Raw genomic sequence first — 17448 nt, forward strand, 5'->3', positions numbered from 1 at the left:
TGATTTAAAGTTTAAAGTGGCTGCGTGTTATTGCGGGCAAGGGTTCGCAATAACACGCCGTGTCATGAACCGAATTCTGGGGCGTGACAACAAATATGTTGAGTCTTGGTCTAGAAGGTGTTTTAATTATTCTTTACTTTGAGCATAAAGAGGTTTAATGTAAACCCTTTTGTGCAACATGAATTTTACTTAGGGTTGGTAATGTGTTTGCTTGAGTTGGGCTCGAGTTAGGATCGAGCTGTATAACATTAGGAGAAATCTATCAATCTAATTTCATTAGTTTGTTAAATAGCTAGCCCGATCCAACATATGTAATTTGTTTAATATATGTATAGGATTAGGTGCATTTTTGGTAGAAAATTAAATGGTAAACAAAATTAAATGGGGTTTTGAAGAGTTTACAATAAGTTAAACAATCCTTAAATAGATTGGATTGTAAGAGTACTGGTATAACCTAATTATTAAGGAAAATAAATTAGCCAGGTGAGGACTGAACCTAAACCATGCCCATTTTGAGAGATAGGTTAAGTTGATCAACTCGTTGACAACCTGAACTCAATATATACCAAACCTAAAGCTAGTTGCTCATTGGGTTGGCCAGCCCGGTCATAGATTTTGCACTTCCACTCATTCATCGTTTACCTTCTCCACAAATTTTTTTTGCATCTTTCCATCAGCTATTCACAGTCTATCAAATGGTCCTCCTATAATCATTAAAATCCATGAAAGATATTTCTCTCTGCATACCCAAATCGTGGCATAAGTTGAGTTCTAATACTAAATTTATGCGCAAACAGTGCTATAATCATGCAGTTACACTTGTCAATAAATATTTTGCATTCTTTGAAACCTGTGTCAATAACACTGTATTTTTGATCTTATCATAGTAACGTTTGGATAAATAGAATTATTATATGTCAACTTAAGTTGAAGACATTAAAATATCTAAAATATTCAAGGACAAATTTGAAGCTTTGAGTATTAGGGATGATAATATATTCAAATATAAATCAGATAGACTATAACCTATACCCACTCTACACTTAACCCCCGAGGCAAAGTAGGACTATCTAGAGTAAACGAAGCAGGTGGATGGGTCGAGTCGAATAAATTACAAAAAATATTTTTTCATCTATATTTTTTTTTTGTCTTGAAGAAAAAAATTATGGAAGAAATATCTATATTCAAGTTGAGTTAAGATGAATTTTGTTATTAGATGAATTTTATTATTATCCACATCCATCCTGGATTGGGATTGGGTATCTGGTGTGATGGAGTAAGCTGCATTGGATGTCCTCTCGAAATATCATACTCTGCCTTGACCACTGGTTGGTTTTCTTACGCCTTGAAATAGCATCAGAACTGTGGGCAGCGGAGCCATTACCATGGGCTGCAGACCAGGGTAACGTGACATGCATGCAACTGGAACTTCTCCACGTAAACCCAGGAACAAACAAAACCTATAAATTACCCAAGCTCAAAGTTGGTGACAAGACGACAGATGAAAAAGCTTAACATCCAATCATCAAATGGCCACACGCCTCTCTCTGGCAGCTAGTGTACCATGCATTGCATCAAAAAAAAAAGTTACAAAAATTTGTGGACAAAAGGACACATGAATTGCTTTTTTTTCTTAGTTCCCGGTGGCTGCACTGCTATTGTACTGCTTATTAGAGGAAGTACACTACAAGGAGATGAATGTATGTGCTGATGATGTGACTCACAGTGCTCCCAAGGAGTCAGATGAATGCATTCGTTATACCTATGGAGGATTATTTAATTTTGACAATCTTAACATTAATATGAATGCTAATAGAGCAAGCTATTTGTCTGCTTACCGAACAAGCACCCACTTCATTTGCTAACAACAGTAAACGACAAACAATACTAGGGGAAAAAATTACAATAGATGTAAAGCTAATTGTGTGAGTATCCGTACAGGCATGTGTTTAATTTCACATCAGTTATTCACTGAAATTTTTTGAATATTATATATGACTAAAAAATTCAAAAAAAAACTTTTCGACTAGCCTTTTTAATAAGATTCTTGTAACAAGTTGTCTAAATAAGTCAATCTATCTACCCAGAAAAAAAAGCCAAGTTTGTATATTGAGGTATTGTTGGGTTTGTTTTGGGCTTGATCAACCTTGCAGTTCCAATGATTCTGTTCACTGGAGGGAGACCTCATGATTCCTTATTAAATAATGATGAATGACATGACATACGATTAGATAATTTATATGATTGGAAAAATCAAATTCGTTTCGAATTCATAGTGATTTGGGATTTTTAACTCATTTCTCAATGACCTCTGGTCAAGCGTTGGCACCCAAATTTTATATTTGATTTGAAAGTGGAACTCTGCCAACATTTTTTTTTCAGCCCTATAAAATTCCTGCACATGTAATTAGGAAGTCCCATACTTATATTATGAAAGGATCCACCCCTTGTTTAGTTTGATGAATTTTCTTCTATTATTCACATAAATGATGCTGGCGAATGCGGTTTAAGTAAAGCGGCGAGTAAAGGAAACAACTTATCCTAATCTGAGGAGCACCTGCTTCTTCCTCCTTGCTTTTTTTTTTTTTCTATCTTTTAAAAAGCGTTAGCCTGCCGCCAGGCCCACAGCAACACAAGGAATCGCTGCTCAGTAGCGAGAGAGAGAAGCAGAGAAATGGAAGGGTTGAGAGGCTCCTCCGATTACTCTGAAGAGCCCCCCTCGTCACCCATGCTCAGAATCAATGCTAAGGTGAGCCTTTTATTATGAGCCTCTTCTCTCTCCCTCTTTTTTTTTTTTTAGTTCTCGTGATTTATACGACTTCATTGAAGTTTATATATGCTGATCATATCTTTTTGAGGGAAAAGCATGCATTTATGGAATGAAAAGACAACAAATGCCCACTTTGAAGATGCCAATTGTTCCGTAAAGAATGGCTTACTTTAAAAGAGAAAGTTGATTGCTGTAAGAATTTGGTACAGATATGTATTTAATTTTATTCGTTGATAGACCTTGAAGATCTAAAAAATCTAAATAATACTATCACGACTAGCTTTTTTAGATGAGGTCCTGAATTGTAACAATTACAATAACTAAATAATTAGTTGAGTGAATTATAAGCATGCACTTTGAAAGGATGTTTGAATAAATACAACAGCCCTCTCCTTCCTGTTTGCGTATCATTTCAGGCCGTGCTTATTTTATCTTATAGCTATATACGTAGATGAACTTGGCCTATTAACAAATGTCACCTTAAGGTGGTTATGTTTCATTTCCTAGGTGTTGTGGATTCTAATGGTTCAGGAAGATGGCTTTATAGGAATATCACTGCAGAGCTAACATGGAAAATAACCAATGCTAGATTAACTAACCACCCTCAGGAACACTTACATGTTATGGCAAAGCTAACCATAGATTAGATATGAGCAGTGCAAAATTAATGAACAACTTTCACAAACATCATGGAAGAGTGTTTAGGCCCCACTTTAGGTTTCTACCTTCTATAGATTGTTTGTGAGAGTTGAATATGTACCTTTCTTAAGTTACATATGTGCATGTAATGCAAGCTAGATGTTGTCTGAAGGTACCATATGTGTGGAGGAAAGATGGAGATGGCACCAAAGTCTGGATGATGGCTAACAAATTTGTCCATGTAGCTTCAGTTGGAAAAAAAAATGAGCTAAAAGGTGGTTCAAAGAGGTTGTATAGAGACATAGAGTTCAAAAGATCCAGCTGATGGTGTTGTTGGGATTGACCTGTCTTCTTGTGGAATGGCTTATTATTACAATAACCAAGCAATAAAGTCCAACTCACCGGAGAGTCGATCAGTTGTAGCTTGAGTAAATTGACTCAACCATGAGATCTAAGTCGGTATTGAAAACCTTTGATAGCAACATATTAGGTCAGATCATTTTTTTTTTGTTTGTTTTTTTAACCTTTTAAAGAAGCAGTGATGAGCTACTTACATCATGTAAGAAGATAAGATAAAGCTGAAAAAGAGAGAAAAATGATAAAAAGCAAAATAATGTTATTGCTGTCTTAGAACCAGGCCCTATACCAATGCCATATTATCACTATGTCGGTATAATACCATATGGGGCTAGTCTAGCATACCAAGTAAAGGTACTTTTTCTGTACCGTGTATCCAGTACCGAACTGGTATAGTTCCGGTACGCTTCATATCATCCGGTTCAGTACGGTACAACATATCATGGTCTGAACTAAAGTTCAATGGTAGAATAAAATTGAAGTTTTATCGGAAGTCCACTACATGCTCTTTGGACTGTTTTAGTTTGAGTTGCATTTCTCAAGTTGTATTAGTGAAAGCTGCTGACCTTTCTTTAGATACCTAATATGGTCTCAATACATTAAAAAACTAGCCCAGGCTCAATCCGAATTGGGCACGTTTGGCTCAATCCGATAGCACAACCCAGTGCTACGGAGAATATTTTTGGTAACATAGTTGGGCCCCGTAGCAATACACTCTTTCAACACAACTCAGCGCTAAAAAGAATAACTTCCCTGTCACCATCCTTCCATCGCCGCGCCGCGGCCACCGCCGTCGTCGCCGCCGCGTATCAACCGCCATCCGTCCCTACTTCCTCAATCTATCACCGATTTAGGGTTAGGGTTTCGGATGAGGCCAAGAAATGGGGGCCATTTAGGATTTTCAATTGTGGAACCTATGCTGATTCCAAAGTTTGGATATTTTATTGTTAATCTTCTATTCTCGGTTTCTAATACAGGAGCCCTTCAATGCCGAGCCACCGCGCGCTACTCTCATCTCCTCATACATCACCCCCCGTCGATTTCTTCTTCAAGAGAAATCATGGGCCGATTCCAGTGGTCGACGACATTAACAGGTCATAATTTTGTCCCAGTTCATCCTCAAACTCTTGTCAAAATCGAATTTTCCATCCTAGAAAAACTAAGAATTTTGGTCTATTTGTTGGAGCAGTTGCTAGAAATCAATTTTTTGATGCTAAAAAGCTAATATCTTTGGTCATTTGTTGCAGCTACTATGTTTCCATTGGTGGTCTTTGTGGAAAATCCGATGCAGCTATCGCTGGCTGATATCAGGTTAGCAATAGATGAGTTAATTTTACAGGAAGTTTTGTTTCTTCTTGTTTGAAGATATAACTGAATTTATTGCATGTAATTTGTAGGAAACTACCCCAAGTACAATGTGACTGCCACTTTGCAGGTACCATGTGTTGGTGGCGAGAATTCTTGTTTACTTGTATGTAAATTTGGATGTGTTACTGCTCTAACCAATTTCGATGAGTCCAGTGTGCAGGTAATAGGAGGACAGCAATGAGTAACACAAGGGCTGTGCGAGGTGTTGGTTGGGACGTCTGTGCTCTTGGGAATGGTTTGTATGCTTTAATGGGCTCTGTGTTCTGGTTTAAATTATACAAACATGTCTTTCATGCAAAATCATTGCTACTTAATACTGATTTTGTTGTCTCAGCTAGAAATGCATCTAAATTTGATGTAACCAATTCAAGTATACTAGAAGCTAGTGTTGTTTTTAAGATTTCTTCTTATTTGTGAAATAAAACCAATCTATCAGAAAAAGTTGAAGTAGGGTATCACGTTGCCAATGCTACCTCATCTCTGTTTTAGAACCTTTCGCCTTTTTGCAAAAATACATATTGCTTTATTCTTCCAGTCATGTAGGGTTTTTCCCAATCTCATTAGTCGGTAATATATCAACCAAAGCTTCTAAGTTCTAAATATTGAGAATTTAACTAAAAGTAAGTTGGTTAAAGATAGCATGTAAACCAAGTCCATGATGGGATCTGCAGACAGTGCTGAAAGTAGGATTTGGTAGTGGTTTGACTTAAAAAAGAAAAACAAAAAACAAAAAATTTGGTCAAAAAATGCATGCAAGTCCATGAGTAAAGGAATTAAGGATGTTATGATAGCTAAGGTTGTGTGTAGATGCCCCCGCTACAATGTTTATGTGGTATTTCTACATATCAATTGGAATTAGAACATGAAACATTCCATTTGACTGCAGCGGCAGAAAAGGGGAGAAGTTGGAGATTGGGGTGCCCCCCCGACCTCAAAAAAAAAAAAAAAAAAAAAAAATTGTGTAAGGAGAATATGACTCCATCTTGGGAATCTTGTAGTATCTGCTCTAGCGTGCTATTCCAACTGTCTACCCTAATCCTGGTCAATGATAGACCCAAAAAAAAACAATATTCAAGCAACTTGAAATGTTTTTATGTGTTTTAAAAAACAGCTTTTTTGATACATCTTGAATATCTGGGGAGGAGCCAAGTTATTAACTAAATTCAAATTGTGGTTTTGTTTAATCTTTTTGACAAAATCCTTATTACCTGTTCAGCAATCTGGGGAGGAGCCAAGTTATCAGATGTCCTTGAGCTCGTTGGTTTATCAAAACACACTGCAGTCACATCATTAGGAGGAAAGCATGTTGAATTCATTAGTGTTGACAAGTGTCCAGTAAGTTTGCTATTTCTGTTTCCATAAAAGCAGATATTATATGAAGAGTTCAGGTTTTGATGAATAGATGCTCTTTTCTTTCTTTTTCCCTTTTCTTTTTGTTACTTTTGTTTTTTTGTGTGCACATGTGTTTGTCTAGGGTGTATGGAAGTGCTCTTCTGATTAATTCTCTATTTGCCAATCTCCAACCATCTCCAACCATTAGGAGGAAAATGGCGGTCCCTATAAGGCATCAATTCCCTTGGATCAGGCAACAAATCCTGCAGCAGATGTCTTACTTGCATATGAAAATGAACGGAGAGGTAACCAGAATAAGGCTTGGCACTGGCTCCAAATATGAATTCTTTAAACTGTTGCAATTTCCAATGTCACAAACCAAGATGCAATTTGGTTTATTTTTGAAGCACATTTCATATGTTTGTATCCTTTGTATATCTTATTGATATGGAAATTAAATGTCTGTTTTCAAGAAAAAAAAGTTACATTGTTTTGTATGCCAAACTGGCAGTACTTATCTTTGCCTTTGGCATCTCAAATATACATGCAGTCACAAAGTAGTTCATTATGCTACACAAATATAATGATGGACGGTGTAACATACATTCAAGGAGATGGTTTTGTTTATAAGAAAGAAATGTTAAACTAATTACAAAAAATCAAATATAATATTCTTAACTCATGGGCATTGATAACATTAAAGAAACTTCTTTACTTTTGGTTTTCACTGTTGAGGATCTGCCCCTGTAAGTTGCTTGTCTTATCCTCTATGTCAGGTTTTTTTGGGAAACTATTAAACCATTTTGAACCTCAATGGAACTGTATTTTTTTTTTCCTTGAATATTTATAGAATGGTATTTTAATCAAGTCAGCTGTGATGTTTTCATGTGAAGATACTCAAACGTGACCATGGATATCCACTACGTGTGATTGTTCCTGGTGTTATTGTGCACGCTCTGTTAAATGGTTGGATCGCATTGACATAATTGAGGAAGAATGCCAGGTTAGCAAATCTCAGGATTCATTCATAATTTTGTTCACTTCACCGTAGGACTAATCATCTCTTCTTTAATAAAGGGATTCTTTATGCAAAAGGACTACAAAATGTTTCCACCTACAGTTGATTGGGATAATATTGATTGGTCAACCAGGAAGCCACAAATGGATTTTCCTGTGCAGGTATCTCAGTTTTGATGTGGATATAAATTAGAGTTTTGATTTGTAATTCCTTTATGGGTTATGTTTATATAAATTTTTAGTATAGAATCTGGAAGCTATGGACTACAAAGAATAATTTGCATGTTACACATAATTTAGTCATATTATATACATACATATCACACATACATCAGAAGCATGCATGCCTGCATACTGATCCTTTTGTTCTTCTTCTTGTTCAGTTCTAGCTGGATTCAGGTTTAAGATCTTCTTTCCTTCCTCTTATGCACTACTAAGAGAGATTAAAAAAATCTATTAGATCTAGTAATTGCAGATATCTTGACTTTAGACTCCTTTCTTTCAGCATCCAGAACTTCACAGAAAACTTAAGGCTGTAATTATCAGATTAGAATCATGTTGGCTTTCTCCAAAAAAAAAAAGAAAGAAAATAAAAAGAAAGATAGAATCAGGTTGGTATAAGAGCATCCATTCTGCTATTGATGTGCTGAGTTTAAGAAGAAACATCATATGCCTCATTATGGACATAAATTGAAGCTATGCACAAAAGTTGTTCACATGAGAAGAATGTATGTGCCGTGCAATGAACACTCTAAGTAATATCAAAGGAATGCTTTCTTAATTGATAATAGTAAGATATGCTATACCGTACCAAACCAAACAGTACAAGGCATATTGTACCAATTGGTTCGGTATCTGATTGTACTGTATTGTATCGGTTTGGTACCGGTGTGTGGTACAGAAGGCATACTGACATTTGGTATGCCGAACTGCCCCCCAATGTCGAGCATATCGGCACAGTAACAAGATCACATAGGAACGGGGGCCAGTACCAAGACGGTGTACCTTGGATAATAATATATTTACATTCTCTATTTGATGAATATAGGTACAAAAGAAAACAAGACAGTTTTTTGTAAATGCAGTCCTCTTCTCCAACTTCACATGCTCCTCATTATCCAAGCACTACCGATATGATTTTTAAATGCAGGAGCTGATCATAAGTTCACTCTTCTAGGATTCGATAGATCTAGAAAAATGAGAAACTGCACCAGGCAAAACAACGACCTCTCATTCGTTAACTTCAGAATTAAATAATTCAAGGTGCCAGATCCTTCTATTTTCAAGGATACACAGCTCATGAATTCCACGACACCTGCAGACTTGAGTTCCTTTCCTTTCTAGAGTCATGCCACTATCATCGAAGATATACATGTTAGATTCTAGTTCATGGTGAAGCATCATACACAACCTTCTCTAATTGAGATGAACTAAGATTTCTTATCAAGGGGGATGGTTCAAGTTGATGATATTGAAAGTTGTCTCGGTTCTTGAGCTCAATTCTTTATAGGGGGGCAAACAACTGATGTAGCTTTAAGCATATAAATGCTTAAGATCTGGAGGGCAATGCTCTAAACATCATCAGTTAATCGAGAGCATGTAGGCCTGGTTAATGAAGGTTGATCAAAATAATGAAAGAAAAGCTATAAGGCAAGGTCCGTAATCTTAGTAATGGGTACCATACCGATATTACTTGTTCAATAAGGTATCGTATGCACCTCGTACCGTGACAACTCCCTAATTCATTTTCTCAATTTTGTATCACAGTACCAACCGAAACTTGGTGGTACATGTCAATGCATACAGTAAGCAATCTGGTATTGGGCGGTACTGCTCGGTTCGTAAGGACCGGTATGGGTCAGCTCAGGCCGGTTCAAGGTTTGTATCAAGCCGAAACCCTATCTCTTCCCAGTCCCAACCTAGTATGGATGAGTACGCCCCAAACCGGACAGTTTGGATGAGATGGCAATCATTGTTGTAAGTGTTCGAATACCTCCAAAGTGCAAGATAACATATTCCTGAGATTTCAGATGGTGTTTCCAGGATTTAGAGTCTATTGGGAGTCATTATGCAAAAGAGAGTGGAGACACACCACTGAAGTGCTTAAGCAGCAGATTGATGCCTGCAGCAGATTCATTCTTCTTGAATATTGCATAAGGTTGCCTACAGCAAGGTCATCTGTGTGCCTCTCAATAGGGTCATGATGATTTCAATGTCTATCAACAAATTTAAAATATAACTCTTCAGAAAAAACCTACCAAAGAAGGAAGGGTCGAGCTTTTTCTTTTGTTTAGAATGAAAAAATATTGATAGAAAACTACCCCATAAACTACAATTGATGAGTTAAGTTTCTTCAATTAACTTAGTACCAAATTGAAAATTTTACAACATATTTGTGCTGAAATAATTATGCAGCTCTGGAATTAGCTATTATAACATCCTCCCATTTTATATGATTCTAAAATGCAAAGATAGCAAATTAAAATTCCATAAATTCCACTAGCCATTAATATGAACTCCAATGGATGAAAACATGTGCGTTTTGCTTTTTCACTTATTGGTCATGTAATATTCTTTAGAATTGTTCATCTAACTCTTTTTTCAAAAATTTTTGTGTTCCGGCAGTGTGCTATTTGTTCCTTGGAAGGTGTGGATGTTGTTAAGCAAGGAGAGGTCGGTAAAGCTTCACCAGCTGTATCTGTTCATGTTTTAGCAAGCTAGATGAGGTTAACCTTGATGATCTTTTTTTGATCTGTTTTATATAATCCAGGTTACTCTTGGTGGATATGCTGTGTCTGGAGGTGGGCGTGGCATTGAGAGAGTAGACATATCTGTTGATGGAGGCAAGACCTGGGTGGAAGCTTTTAGATATCAGAAGAGTAATATCCCATATATATCCACTGATGTAAGCAGTGATAAATGGGCTTGGGTTTTCTTCAAGGCTGTTGTTGACATAACTGGAGATTCTGAGATTATTGCTAAAGCGGTATGCAGTTCCCGCCATCTTGTTAGTAGTATGAACTAAGTTTGGAGATTATCTTTTCTAGCATGGACTTGATTATATATTCTTCTAGTTATAATGTAGTACAATTCATATGTCGAAGTCCTTTTGAGGGTTGTTTATTCTGGTAGTACGTTCCAACTTCCAATGGAAGTTGGTGTAGGACACCGCAGCATGATTTTAGGGCACTGAATATTAAAGCCATCACTGCTGATAATATTTTTTGACCTCTTTCTGTTACATGACAGTATACCATACAAACATGCTAAAAAAAACTTCTTTTAATACTAAACTGTGTGATATATGTACTTAGATACTTTATTCATTAGTTTTGCTGTCCAAGTTATTACACTTTGGATCCAACTGGCATCCGGAAAGGGCATATACTTAGTTTGTTCGGTGGGCTGGTGGTGTCACATAGAAATGGTATTTGTATTTTACCTCTAATGAAAATACTAACAAGTTATGATTTGGAACATTTGTTGAGGAAGGCATGTCTTGTGATGGCCATTGCTGATACTGTTTTATGGGTTTAATAATAATAACTCTGCCAGAAGGATCTGCCCGTGCTATATTGACAAGTAAACATAGTTGACATAGTTAATAATTATCAGTTTCAAGCTATAGGAAGTTGTTCTCTTGTGGTTTCAGGAAAAGCCCTATTGATTGAATTTTTTGTATTTGATAAATTGTTGTTATCAGTAAGCCAAAGTTATGATGCTAGCCCAGTTTCTCAGTGTCATTTCATGTTCAGGTTGACTTTTAAGATGGTTCTTTTGCATATTATCAGTGTACTTACTAATACATGCTTTGATAACTGCATTAATATATACTGTTGGCTTTATTCTTGTTACTTGAGTTTTTATGCATTTTACCCCAGTACATGTATTTCATAGCAAAATTATGTGCTTATATTTACAACAACGGTATCCTTTATATCTTCAATGCTTCTGTCCTCATGAATATATACCTCCTTTATAACTTGTTGATAGTGCACTTAGGGCTAACCAGCGTAGAACGGAAAATATGCTAATTTATCAGTGAGAGTAAATCTCTGCACCACTATGTAGAACACACTAATTTGTATGGATGATCCTTTCTTCCATAAGGCTGATTTATTATATGTTTTAGAAGGTTAGTATAAATATTTTGGAATTGCAGCCTAGCGGTAACCTCGAGAATGTTTTCATGATGGTGATGCTGCATTTAAGCAGTGCATTCCCCTTTGATGGAAGTTTTTTCCAATGACCAAGTCATGCGAATCTCGACTTTTCTTAATCATTGCGCAGTAATATTGTTGAAATCACCACTTGTCCTAAAAGCTTAAGCTGATAGGATGAGGTAGATTTATTTTATATATTTTTATATTTTCTTACAAATATAAACCTTCAGATATCATGAGCTTTATATTTTTAACATGTTCTGATGATTAGCGCTTGAAAGCCTTTTGATTTATTTCTTGCATTCAAGTTTCAATACACATAACCTGTATTTTCCAAATTTTCTGCTCATGCTTTATGATGCTGATATTCTTCATCTATCTCTGGTTAGGTTGATTCATCTGCAAATGTCCAACCTGAAAAGGTAGAGTTCATATGGAACCTGAGAGGAATACTCAACACATCATGGCATCGTGTTTGCGTTCAACCTGAACCATGATTCACCAGCTCCAGTTTATAAAGTCAACAACCGGAGTGTCAAGGCCAGTCAAGTATGAAGTGGTTTTGTCTCCTCCTATCAATCTGTTGTAATGTGATATGAGAACAAAGATGTCATGCTTGTTCTTTAAACTTTTATCAGGTCTTGTTCTGGAGGAATAACCATCTAAAATATGTTTGCTATAACTATCTTAGATGTGCGGGTCTTACTTCTAAGAGTTGAAGCCCTTTTGGCTTCAATTGTTCCTCTATGTACTTGTTTTCTTCTCTTATGTAAGATGCTTTCTTTATATTTTGGAAAACTCTCATGGAACTATTCATTTCTAGCCGTAACTTTAATATTTTTTGAAATTGCCATAAAGTTTTCGACCTGGAATTCTGAAGCTCTCCATCCTAGAGTACTAATCAGCAGGTTGGTTTTCTTCATGCATGTTGAAGATTATTATTCCCATATTGGAAACTGATACTAATCAGCCTTAGTATATGGTTGGGAAGGGGGAAAAAAAAGAGATCGGCTTCTGAGCGTTTATGGTAGAAAATTTTGAAGTGGCCCGTGCTTCAAGGAAACCATGTTGGCTGATGGCATGGTGAGGAGCTGTGTTAAGAAGAAATACCTTTGTGTTAGATTGTAGTGTTGCAAGATAATGTTTGAAGCAGAAATAAAATTAAACTATTCTACTTCAATAAATAATAGGCAGTAATAGGCTAAAACAAAAAATTAAAAGTAAAAGTAGAAAAATGGAATCCGAGATGCTGAGGCGTGGTATGTTGGTCACTTTCCTTGAAGTAGATTTCGCCGCCTTACAGTGCACTAGGCTTGGATGGCGTTCTACTCCTGAGATACAACAGCCTCTCGTTCCTTCAACCTCGATGATTTGCACAGATCAAAGAAGGCTTCGAACCCAGAATCAATATGCAGCAAGCCCGTTTAAAAAGAATTTGGAAGAAATATTTTAACTGGTAGGAAGAGAGTAGAGAAAGGAAAAGAATTTGGAATCCTTTGCTTTTTGTCTAAAGAATTATATTTCTAATCTGTAGAGCTCGTCTATTTATAGACCTCTACGGGACTTATTCCTGTGAGGCGCAACTCTTCGTGTGGACACATTCTCGCGATCGCGATCCTTCGCATGGACGCGTTCTCGCGGTCGCGATCCTCCGCGAACACGCCCTTTTGCACGGTCGTAAAAGCACGCGTCCCTCAAGAACGCGCCCCCCTCTTGCACGGTAATCGTGGGAAGAAAGACTTGAACTCAAGTCCTTGTGAGAACTACCCCACATACAAACCAGCCGTACCACCAATGGATGGTGAAAAATTAAAACATTTAATCATTATAAATCCAACAATCCCCACCTGATTAAAATTTTTTTTTTAAGATTTTTAAAAAAAAAAGTCATACCGGGCTTTTCATGTCACGACTTCAGTAAAGGTAGCTTGCGGCTTTGAACCTTTACCTAGTGAAAGTATACTTACATTTGAAAGGAATAGTAGTAGCTAAAAAGCTTTGAACCAAATTCTTTGGTTCAGATTTTCATATACTTCACCCATGACAAATGCAAATACTGGGTTCATCATAGGTGGTGCTTTTCGGCCTCATGCACCAATATCTCAGTTTTATGAGCGCTCTAGGAGTTAAACCCTTATCCCTATAGACTGCGGCCATACAGTCACACTCACATAGGTGAATCCTCCAAGGGTGCTCGCAGCACAGCACCTTGTCATAGACTCGGACTCATTCAGAGTTTTAACTCTTCCGTATACCTCTGCTGTGTTTAGCACTCACATCATAGGGAGAGACCAAATGACATAAAGTCATTTTTTAATAATAGTGCTAACTAATCATTGAACAACTTGTTTTTCCCGTTGAACCTTTCGTCTTGGGATCTCCAGTCAGAATAGGTTGGGTTGCCATTGTCAATGATTCCTTATGGGTTTCAGTCCCATCCCCCTTGATGTTTCTATAACTTTGCTTCTAGCTAGTCCTTTAGTCAAAGGATCTGCTAGGTTACCTTCAGATCTAACAAATTCCAAAGTCACGATACCATTTTTAATTAGGTATCTAATTGTCTTATGTCTCATACTAATGTGTCTTCTGTTTCTCTTGTTATATTCAGTATTTCTACAAGTATTAATTGCAGCTTCATTGTCACATAACAAAGAGATAGCAGGCATAGGCTTTTCCATAATAGGAATTTCTGACATAAGATTCTTAAACCATTCTGCTTCTTGAGATGCAAAATCTAAGGCTACAATCTCAGCCTCCATGGTGGATCTGGTGATCACAGTTTGTTTGGATGATCTTCAAGCAACAGCTGCACCACCTAACATGAATATGTATCCACTAGTTCCTTTTCGGTTCACTGAATCAGTGATCCAACTAGCATCACTGTATCCTTCAAGTACAGCGGGAAATCTTGAGTAATGTAAACCATAAGACATGGTACCTCTCAAGTATCTAAGTACTCTGTCCAGTGCTTCCCAGTGACTAAGACTAGGGCAACTATTAAACCTACTGAGCTTTCCTATAGCATAGGAAATGTTAGGTCTACTTGTATTTGCAATATACATCAGTGTCCCAATAATCTGAGCATATTTTTCTTGGGCCACTGGATCACCTTTGTTGCACTTCAAGTTCAAACCATGCTCATAAGGTGTACTCACTGGTTTACAGTTGTACTTATCAAATTTCTTCAAAATTTTCTCAATATATTGTGATTGATCAAAGATTATACCATTAGGTATTCTGGTAATCCTATTACCAAGCATTACCTCTGCCTAACCTAAATCTTTCATATCAAAATTATTAGATAAAAAATTCTTGATATCAGTTACAATATTCATATCAGTACCAAAAATTAAGATATCATCAACATATAAACATAAGATAACACATGAATCATTTTCTAACTTAGAATATAAGCATTTATCAGATTCATTTACTTTAAAGCCATAAGAAATAATTATTTCATCAAATTTTCTATGCCATTGCTTAGGAGCTTGTTTTAAACCATAAAGGGATTTGACTAACCTACAAACTTTTCTTTCCTGTCCCTGAGCCACATATCCCTCTGGCTGATCCATATAAATCTCTTCCTCTAAATTACCATTGAGGAAGGCAGTCTTGACATCCATCTGATGGATTATCAAATTATGAATTGAAGCCAGTGCAATTAAAGTACGGATAGTGGTTATCCTAGTCACAGGAGAATACGTATCAAAGTAGTCTATACCCTCTTTCTGAGTAAAGCCCTTAGCAACTAATCTTGCTTTATATTTTTCAATTGAACCATCAAGTCTTAATTTCTTCTTAAAGATCCATTTACAACCTATAGCTTTGCTACCAGGTGGTAAATCAGTTATAAACCATGTTTCATTACTCATTGAATTCATTTCACTATTAATAGCTTCCTTCCAAAATATAGAATCTAATGAGTTCATAGCATCTTTATATGTTTTAGGATCATCTTCAACCATAAAGGTATAGAAATCAGATCCAAAATCTTTCTTTTTCCTAATTCTTTTGCTTCTACCAAGTTCATTAACATCAATAAGTTCATTTTCATTTTCATTAGAAGGTGAATTACAAGATTCATTATTTGATCTATCTATTATATGCTTTTCTATTTTATCTTTAAAAGGAAAAATGTCTTCAAAGAAAGAAGCATCTTTAGATTCAATTATAGTGTTCTTATCTATGCCATTAATGTCAGAACTAATGACTAAGAATCTATAAGTAACACTATTAAGAGAATATCCAAGAAATATAGCATCAAAAGTATTAGGTCCTAATTTTCTTTTCTTAATTAAAGGAATATTAATCTTAGCCAAACAACCCCAAACTTTTAGGAAGTTTAGGTTAGGTTTTCTTCATTTCCAAAGTTCATAAGGAGATTCATTAGAACCTTTAAATGGAACCCTATTAAGCAAGAAACATGCAGTAAGCACTGCTTCCCCCCACCAAACCTCAGGTAAACCTGAGTTGGCAAGCAAAGATCTTACCATATCTTGCAAATTCCTATTTTTCTTTTCAGCTACTCCATTAGACTGAGGGGAATAGGGAGGTGTTACTTCATGTAGAATTCCATTAATTCTACAGAATTCATTCAAGTCATTAAAGGTGTATTCTCCTCCTCTATCTGACCAGAGAATCTTTATTCTCTTGTCAAGTTGATTTTCTACTAAAGATTTATAAGACTTAAATATCTCAATTACTTCATCTTTAGTTTTCATCAAATAAACTTGACAATACTTAGAATAATCATCTATGAAGGTTATGAAATACCTTCTTCCCCCTTTAGTCAAAGTTCCATTTAGTTCACATATATCTGAATGAATTAATTCTAATAAGGTGAAATTTCTATTTACCATTTTAAATGGTTTTCTAGGTTGCTTAGACTGAACACAAATTAGACACTTTTCTTTTTCATCTAATGAAACATTAGGCAATAAACCAGAACTAATCATTCTTTTAATAGTATTATTATTCACATGTCCTAATCTAGCATGCCAAAGAAATGAAGAACATACTGAAAGAATAACTTTATTATTGCTATAAGAAGGAATATCCAAAGGTACATCATTCATTTTATTAATTACATATAAGCCATCACACTCATAGCCTTTGGCTACAAATGTTCCATTCTTTGTTATAATCACTTTCTTAGATTGAAATAACAAAGAATAGCTACTCCTTATCAGAAGAGATCCACGGATCAAATTCCTCCTTCCTTGGGGCACATGGTACACATTAAATAGAGGAAGCACATTCCCAGATGTAAGCCTTAGAAGTACTTTTCCAGTTCCAAGTACTCGTGCCGAGGTAGAATTCCCCATAGTCACTGTTAGGCCGCTCCGGACCTGATAAACAGTAAAAAGGGTACAATCAGTACACATATGAACATTCGCACCTGTATCCACTAACCAATCGGTAGAATGAATTGCCAAATTTAACTCTGGACTTAAAATTACATACCGATCATCAGTACTAGTAGGGCCAGTACTGGATAACACCATGTTGGTTTGTGGATTGGCAGATTGAGGAGGTGCATGTTCATAGTTCTGATACTTCTTCTTCTTCATCCTGCATACTCTTGCTATATGACTGGATTTTCCACAATTGTAGCAAATCGGCCTCCGATCATTCTTATTGATCTGGTGTTTTGGCTTCATGGATTTTTCTTTGTTCTTAGGTCCACCCTTTTCAAATTTGGAGTTTTTGAACCTATAGGTTTTATTCTGGCCTTCTACAAAGTTCACCTTAATTAGAAACTCAGGGTTCATGATTTGCTCATTGTCTTTCTCAAGATGT

At 36.2% G+C, this 17448-nt stretch overlaps 1 pseudogene across 1 annotated transcript; it reads left to right on the plus strand.

The window, feature by feature from the left end:
• The first annotated feature begins 2654 nt into the window (after positions 1 to 2654).
• LOC103698413 lies at positions 2655 to 12468 on the plus strand (annotated as a pseudogene). The gene is made up of 12 exons (XR_005514705.1): positions 2655 to 2749; positions 4744 to 4860; positions 5014 to 5077; positions 5164 to 5201; positions 5288 to 5369; positions 6351 to 6469; positions 6675 to 6771; positions 7360 to 7469; positions 7544 to 7645; positions 10109 to 10156; positions 10254 to 10469; positions 12036 to 12468. The product of XR_005514705.1 is annotated as a sulfite oxidase-like (transcript).
• Positions 12469 to 17448: the final 4980 nt, after the last annotated feature.

The sequence above is a fragment of the Phoenix dactylifera genome, chromosome 14 (genome assembly GCF_009389715.1).
Source record: "Phoenix dactylifera cultivar Barhee BC4 chromosome 14, palm_55x_up_171113_PBpolish2nd_filt_p, whole genome shotgun sequence".
NCBI lineage: Eukaryota > Viridiplantae > Streptophyta > Magnoliopsida > Arecales > Arecaceae > Phoenix > Phoenix dactylifera.